General features: G+C 45.9%; 1 long non-coding RNA gene across 1 annotated transcript; it reads right to left on the bottom strand.

The window, feature by feature from the left end:
• Positions 1-4819: 4819 nt before the first annotated feature.
• LOC111255773 lies at positions 4820-6912 on the bottom strand. The gene is made up of 2 exons (XR_002675711.1): positions 6797-6912; positions 4820-6035 (listed from the first exon to the last, which is right to left on the bottom strand). It is a non-coding gene; the product is annotated as an uncharacterized LOC111255773 (long non-coding RNA).
• Between the last annotated feature and the right edge of the window lie 1697 nt (positions 6913-8609).

The following is an 8609-nucleotide window of genomic DNA, read 5'->3' as shown; positions in this document are numbered from 1 at the left end:
TATTTAGAATGAGTAGTATATGATGTAAAAATAAAATATATGAACTCCGGAGAAAATCAGCACTGATGAAATAACATATGCGAAATAATTTCGCTTCTCGCTCTTTGAAGTCTTCTTTTTTTTTTTTTGACCGACTTTGAAGTCTTCTTTATTCCTCACGTGGTTAGCCTTTTACGTGAGAACAAAGCCCCAGCTATCCCATACCCCATGGCGCAGAGCGCTACTGCCCATACACGCTTAAGAGTACAGGCATCACCAAGGAACCTCTGCCGACCAGCCCATGAGGCAGAGCGCTACTGCCCATGCACGTTTAGGTGCTGAATCGGGGAAACGGGGCCACTTCTTTGCCTCACGATGAAAGCGTGTTCCACCTGAATACTTTAGCGACTCAGTCAAGAGTAAAAGGCGAAGAAACATGATTAGACGCTAAGCGCACCCTTAGGGTGGTCGGCAAAGAATCATGAAGAAAAATTTTGAAGATGTATGGCGATCGAAGAAATATTTGATTAAAGCGTGAATTAATATCCGTAGATATTTAGAAAAATATTAAAGCGTGACTTAGCGTGAATTAATATCCGTAGATATTTAGAAAAATATTAAAGCGTGACTTAGCTTGATTCATGGCTGAGTGGAAGAGTCGGCGAGTCGCAGCATCCGAGTGGACGGATGTGGCCCGGACGGCTCGTTTCCAGCTCGGCAACGACGAGGGATGTTGGTGAGGGCCGTTGAGTGATGACGACGAGTCAATGGCGAGGGATGTCGGTGAGGGCCGCCAAGCGATGATGACAAGTTGACGGCGAGGGATGTCGGCGAGGGATGATGACGAGTCGACGGCGAGGAATGTCGACGAGTCGACAGCGAGGGATGTCGGCGAGGGCCGCCGAGCGATGAAGATGAGTCGATGGCGAGGGATGTCACCGAGGGATGTTGGCGAGAGATGACGACGAGTCGACGGCGAGGGATGTCGACGAGTCGACAGCGAGGGATGTTGGCGAGGGTCGCCGAGCGATGACGATGAGTCGACAACGAGGGATGTCGCCGAGGGATGTTGGTGAGAGATGACGACAAGTCGACGGCGAGGGATGTCAACGAGAGATGTCGGTGAGGGCCGCCGAGTGATGACGACAAAGAGTGCTGCCGTGAAGAGAGAGAGAGAGAGTCCCGTACGGATCGGAAACAAAAGATCAAGATCGACGGGTGATTAGTTTCAGAAAACCGGATTAATCTAGTAGCAACATGTGGAACGACTCACCTGATCATTGAACGACTGCCATCCTACCCGCCGAAGGATCAAGCGCACACCCCTACTTGGCACGCTAATTGTTGACGAAATATGGTCGATAGTCCACCGAGGGGTATACCCATGATGGTAGATTGTATGGTAGAGGTACGCGTGATCAGGATCTAGATGGCAACAGAGACATAAGAATTAGACAGGTTGAGGCCATCAATATGATGTAAAACTCTACGTCCTGTGTTCTGCTGGTTTGTATTGTAATGAGATATTGTGGTGTATCTAGACTAAGCTTAGGGTTTGTATCTGGATCTGGTCTATCGACCAGGGGACCCCTGCCCCTCCGTATATACTCAGGAGGGGTAGGGTTACAAAGAAGGTATCCTAGTCGACTATATGGTAGGTATTATATTTGGATTACAATATCTATAAAATACCTATAAGAGTCCTAGTAAATCACATCTTCTACGATCTTGTGGTAGCCAGGGGTATATCCCCCACAGTATCCCAATAGGTCAAACTTTGAGTTGATTGGATATTCAGACTTCGATTATGCAGGATGCAAGGTTGATAGAAAAAGCACATCGGGCACATGTCAACTACTTGGAAGATCACTTGTATCATGGTCATCAAAGAAGCAAAATAGTGTTGCACTTTCAACAGTCGAGGCGGAGTACATTTCGACGGGTAGTGTGGGGGGTACGACCCCGGATACCCATGGCGGACTACATGGGCTGCGCTGCCAGGGGCGGTCCAGCCCATAAGACAAAGGCTTACGGTGCACGGTACTGCTTGGCGTGTACCGCAAGACATCAAGGGCGATATCCTGAAGATGCTACGAGATCTGTTAGGATATGCTCGATCCCGTGGTTCCTATAATATGTTATTACTTTTCAGTTATTTCCTAGATCTAACCGACTTGTAACCCTACCTCCGGCTATATAAGGCGGGTAGGGGACCCCCGCAAAACTCACGCAATATCATAGCCAATACAAACCAACAGACCACAGGAGTAGGGTATTACGTCGCGCCGACAGTCCGAACCTATCTAACTCTTGTGTCTCTGTTGCCTTCTTGCTCTTGATTACGCGCACCTCTGCCGATCAATCTACCTTCGTGGGATACCCCTCGGAGGACTGCTGACGATATTCTATCGACAGGTAGTTGTTGCGCACAATTGCTATGGATGAGAGCAACTTCGGATGATTTTGGAATCAAGTTCAAACAAGTGCCATTGCTATGCGACAATAAAAGTGTGGTGAAGCTCACTAACAATCCGGTTCAACATTCAAGAACTAAGCACATTGACATTAGGCATCATTTCATAAGAGATCATCAAAAGGGTGACATATCAATTGAGAGTGTTGGCACCGATGATCAACTTGCCAGTATATTCATCAAGCCATTGGATGAGAAGATATTTTGCAATCTAAGGAATGAATTGAACATACTTGACTTCTCCAATATGAGTTGAAGCACATTAGCTGGTTCAAAATTCTGGTGCACAATTGGAGGTTGGAAGCTATCACAGAGATAGCTGCAGGGAAAAAGTAATTTGAAAATAAATTGAGTGAAAGCTCTACCACTTTAAATAAGAACACCACATGTGGATTATTGTACTGATAATAGAACAATAACTACACTTACTCTAAGGCTTTTCCTGAACCAAGAGCAACCTGGAGGCAGTCATCCATGCCAGTGCACTTTCAGTATCCTCTATCATGAAGTGCATCATCTAGTGCCCGTTCTGCTAAAGTGATTGTACACGAGTAACCTCTGCCCATATTCAGCACAGTAGCCAACTAACTCAAGAATGTTAGGATGCTTGATCTCTGAGATATTTTCAACATGTTCTACGGTTCTAGGAAGTCATCTACTGATATTCTTCTATTAGTGCTGTGAATCTTCATAACCTCCAACAACTCCACAAAATACAATTATACTAGCTTAATACTTGAACTGAACTCTGGCTGCTCTTTCATCAAGACAGGTAATACTTCATACCTTGCCATCAGGAAGCTCTGCTAGGTAAACCTTTCTTATTCTACTCTCTTATCACATTCTCCTCTCTGAAACTAGTTGTACATTGCTGAAGAGATGCAACAGAGAATGGTGTGGCAGAAGTCGAGTTACTTGTCTTCGGTGGAGGACCCTATTGCTTTTCTGGTGGAACAATGGGATTTGCAACAACTCTTTCAATTGGGGGTAGTGACGGTGGAGGGACTGGTGGTAGTCTGCTCGATCAAAATTAATAATGTGCTCCTTTTGGTTTCAGGAGACTTCTTTGGAAGACCTGTAAACAACAACATGCAAACTTTCGGACATTTTTAGTTGGTGAATATAATATTCAGTGCTGTTTTGACTTAAACTCTTGTGATACATGTTCTAAAGTATGCTTCCATTTTAGTTCACTAAAAGTCAAAAACCACTGAACTGGAAGAATGCCATAACTTGTCATTTCTTCAGTTTTGATCTGTATCAAATACTTTGTGGATTAGTTACATTTGGTTCCATGGATGGACCATCCTGATGCATGTGTGTCAGCATGAGCACTGGGAGGTGATTCAGATGCTTCTGTTCTTAAGATGGACATCTGTCAGGACAGAAGACTTAATGCAATGATGTTATTATTCGTGTAGAAAAAGGAGCTGCAGAGAAAGAAAAAAAGGCTCTTAGATGAGATATATTTACATAAGGCACTCTAATGTTTCACACCTTTACCATTCATCACCATCAAATGTAGTCAACAAACATGCTCAGTTAAGCACATGTTTCTTAGCAATCCAAACCTGCAGAGCACATGTTTCTCTAGTGAAATTTGATCTCTGAGGCCACTTGCCTTATAATTCTGCAACTTATTTATTACACCAAATTAACTTTATAAGTTATTTATTAAACCAAATTTGATCTCTGGGGACACCATTAACCTTGATATATGTCCTGAATCCTGGTGATAATGCTTTGTGAAGATACTTCTTTTTTGGGGATAACAAGAGCAGTGGTTCGTGTAGAACAATTTCAGAGCGATTGTTATTTGGTTCTATACATTGCGAGTTCATTTTGGCCAAACAAAAAGCGAAGTATATTGATGCCAATCCTTAATTAGCTCCAATGGCAAGCGTTGTTGGGTGTGATACCGTTTTCCACCTGTGTTTGAGGTTTGCTTGACCCTGGTGCTTACACAATCATTTCTACTCCTTAATCACATTGAAGTTGAACTATATATTTTTATAATCACCTCGAACCATGTACACATACTATCAATTTATGTGTATTTTAAATCCACAATATTTTTTTGTCAAGCACCTGCTGTTCAAATTTCTTTAGGACCCTCTTCACATACAGTTTTGTTAGATTCACTAATCCCAGTATCATCTGCAAAAGGTAAACATGGTAAGATCACTTAACCTGTTATCAAAATGTTATCAACGGTTCACCAGGATATATGTTGGAACAGGAAAGTTGCTAGACCCAAGCATCCAGTCAGTCGGCATCACTGAGCTCCTCAGATCCACCAATCTGTTCATGTTCTGCAATCTGAAAAGCATCATACTGTATCATCAGTTAATAATGGCACCGACAAAATGTTTCTGAGGTAGCCCAGATGTAATGGTTATTGATGTTTGCTGTTGACAATTAACTTGACACACTTATTTAACAAGCTCGTAATCTTCCTTGTTCTCACAGGATGTAGGGCAACAATCATCATTCAAGGAAGAGATATCTGTTAGAATACCAAGACATTTGGTAGATATGCTAGCAGTATTCCAATGCCACTTCTCCCAGAGTTCCGTGCTTCAAAACGGCTTCCTCGAAAGACTGGAAAGTTAGCAGTTGTCACTCGAACCAGATCCTCTACTGTATTCCGCTCTATGTAAGAGGGACGTCCAAACCTGCTGCGCCGTTCCTGCAACATCCGACGGCTATCAGACCACACGCAGCAGATAAGCGCATATACTCGATGCGGCCCACGTTCAGGAAGCACAAAACACAAGTGGGAGAAGGAACGCTCCAGCCTCCACACACTCGCCTCCGCCGTAGCACCCGTGAAGATGGCCGCTGGCAAGCTGCTGCTGCTCGCGGCCTCCCCGGCGTACTGCTCGCGGCCGGCCCGGTGCTGGAGCAGACAAGCAGATCCCTGGGAAATTTCTCTCCTCCATCGCCCTCATCCTCCGCAAAGGAACGGAGTGCTCCGGCCACTCGCCGTCGCCGCAGTGCCCGTGAAGACGGCTGCACTGCTGCTCATGACCTCCCTCGGCACTGGAGTAGGCAAGCAGGTCTCCGGGAAGGTGCTCTCCTCTACCGCCCTCATCCTCCGCCTTCCTATCGGCTCGTCCCCGCGCTGTCCGCACCTTTTTTTTTTTTTTGAGGAACCTACGGCTGGCAAAGCGCCAACCTGAACATTCATTCAAAATGCTGGATTGTTCAATGCATACAGGATTTGAGAAAAGGGGATAAAATAGAACTCCATATTACAATCACGCGATTACATGAAACAGGGTTTCACTCCAAAGTCGCAGGGCTCTCCGGTGAGGCCCAGGTAAGCACTAAGCATGAGCTACCCAACATAAAAGTAAACCCGGTTGGTCAAGGCGAAGGTAAATTAAATCTAGGCGAACCTTAATTGGGACCCATCAAGATTACAACTATTATGTGCATAGCAATGTTGTATGGAACACGAAAGTAAAGGTGGACAGGACTTATAGAAGTGATCAAGGACACAACTTGCCTTCTTGGCCTTGCTCTTGCTGTTCGTACTCCTCGAAAGCTTGATCTTCAAATCCCTCAAACTGCAGACCGTCTACACGCGTCACACGAGCACATACAAGCAAACAAAGGTATAGAGTAAGAAAAACAGTACACCAATCATAATAAATAGAGAAAACAAGCTTGAAAGATTTATCTATGCTTTAAAACGAAGAACACGTGGATGTAAAGAACGCGAAAAACGGAGTTAAGATGCAAAAGATATTATTAAAACAAGTTTCAGGAGCTTTTCTACGAGAAAATAAAACTTTCAGGGCTAATCTGCGAAAAACCGAGGACTTATACGTAATTATGCAGATAAACCGAAGGTTTAACACGCAAAAACACAAAACAGGATGGTGGGTTGATTTTATAAAAACTCATGGGCTTAAGTGAAAGAAAACAGGACCAAAACGCAATTACTTTTGAATTAAAATGGATTGCGGGTTGATTTGCGGAAAAGACGAGGGCTTAAATGCAAAAGTGCGCGGCGCTGCCGGCGTTGACCGATGCTACCGAGCAGGGACAGATCTGGTCCGTTCGATCTGGATCGAACGGCCGGCGGTGAACACGTGCACAAGCTCGCTGCGTACCGTCGATTCGAGATCGAACGGCCGGCGCACGCGATGCTGGCGTAAGCAGCGGCGAGCGGCGGCTGGAGGCGGCTCGTGGCGGAGGTGCGGCGGCGCCTCGCCGGAGTTGCACGAAAACGCGCTCCGGGGCTCGGTTTGGAGCGCGGGTTGCACGGGAAGGACGCGGGGGATACCGCGAACTCGTTTGAGTCCTCGGGGAGAGCCAAGAGGTGGCGGAGCTCACCTTACGGCGGCGAGCTTGCGGCGGCGAAGAGGCTCGGGTGACTAAGGTTTGAGGTGCGGGTAGGGTTTGAGGCGCTGGCTTGGTGGTTGAGACCGGGGGGGGGGGCGCTTATATAGGGGCGGAGGCGGGCGAGGTCGAGGCAGATGCGGAGAGGGGGCGCCGGGAAAAAGGAAGGTGCGGCGGCGTAAGAGAAGGAAGGAGGCGCGTGGGATAGAAGGCTCGGGAGGAAGAAGAAAGGAAGGTGGAAGGAGGGGCTGACCGGCGGGCCCCACTTGTCGGCGACCGAGGGAAAAGGGACGTGCGGCACTAGCTGGGCCGGCGGAGGAGCAAGCTAGCTAGCTGGGCTAGCGTAAAGAAAGTGGGCTGGCGGAGGGAGCTGGGCTGAAGCGAAGGAGGTTGGGCCAGGGAAGCGAGCTGCTGTGCGGCTGGGCTGAGGGAAAAAGAGATGCAGCCTAAGAGAAAAGAAAAGGAAAAACCTTTTTGCAAAAGAGATTTGAGTTTAGAATATGAATTTGAAATTTTAATTTGATCAAACACCATCAATCAAAATAAATGCACCAGCATGCAATGCACAATAAACTCCTATGGTGAATTAATTTAATTAGAGAAAATGCAAATTTAAATGCCTAGAAATTTAAATGACAACCTAATTGAGCAATTTTTAGTGAATTTGAATTCTTTAAATTTTGGGTGTTACATGTGGCGTAGCTGTGCCAGATTAAGGTCGAGAATTCATCTGGCGGTGTTGCAGGTGAAAGAGCTCTGTATAGTGCTTCGGTGGTGAAAGGTGCAAGGGTTGTGCGCCATGCTTCGTTGATCGGGAACATCTGGCAGGAGGTGGACGTCTTGGAGGGCTTGCATAAGAGTGGCTAGCTCCTCACGAGCAATGGAGGACAACCTGGGTTGAAGGTGCAGGTTCCAGGCACCAGACTCAACAGCATTTTGCACAGAGAGGTTAGGTCTCAAGGCATGGAAGAAGAGAGCCTGCATGGCCATCGCGAAGGTCGTGGAACCGATCCAGTGATCGGACCAGAAGCAGGTGGAAGCCCCGTGACCCAGGATCACCGAGGTGTTCTCCCTAAAGGTGCTTGTGCTCCACCACTGCCTCTTGTCCATGTACAACATCGCCAAACTGAGATGTAGCTTTGTTTTCTATCCTTTTTCTAGCTTTGTGCTTCTTATCGAGCCAGTTTCTTTTTCGTTTTGAACTTTTTGTTTGGACATCATTTTTCTTTACGTAGGATTAATCAAGGATGTCAAGTGTGCTGTACATGAATCCTGAGAAGTGCTTGTACTTGTATTGACTTGAAAAGTGCTTGTACTTGAATTGACCTTTTCTGGAATTTCCTTACCAAGGATGTCAAGTGTGCTGTCCACTAACATTATGCACTCAGGAGAGTTAGCTGCTTGGTGTGCCAAATTGAGAAATTTTGTGGGGCATATATTTGAACCGAAGCATAGCATCCATCTTAGGATTTTCAATTATGTTTCTCCCTTGGTTGTCTTGTACAGTTATAGTCCGTGCTTTCCTTGTCCAATGCTTTAACACGTATTGTGGTGGTAGTGACTTGATATTCATCAAATCAAGAACCTTAAGAGCATGGCTACACAACATCCCAATTCTATCAAACTGCTTGCAGCTGCATACAACCGTTTCCTTCAAAGATCACCGACAACTTTATATTCCTCGTCATATGTAAAATCCCCTACTAGATATTCATTTTTACCATCCAGTGCTTTGGTGCAAGCTGCCAAGGATCTTTCATATTGACCTTGAAAAGCTTCAAATATAAAGGTGTGTACAGCTTGCTAG

Source organism: Setaria italica, chromosome IX (assembly GCF_000263155.2).
Source record: "Setaria italica strain Yugu1 chromosome IX, Setaria_italica_v2.0, whole genome shotgun sequence".
In the NCBI taxonomy this organism is placed as follows: Eukaryota; Viridiplantae; Streptophyta; class Magnoliopsida; order Poales; family Poaceae; genus Setaria; species Setaria italica.
This window is presented reverse-complemented; position numbering and strand designations above follow the sequence as displayed.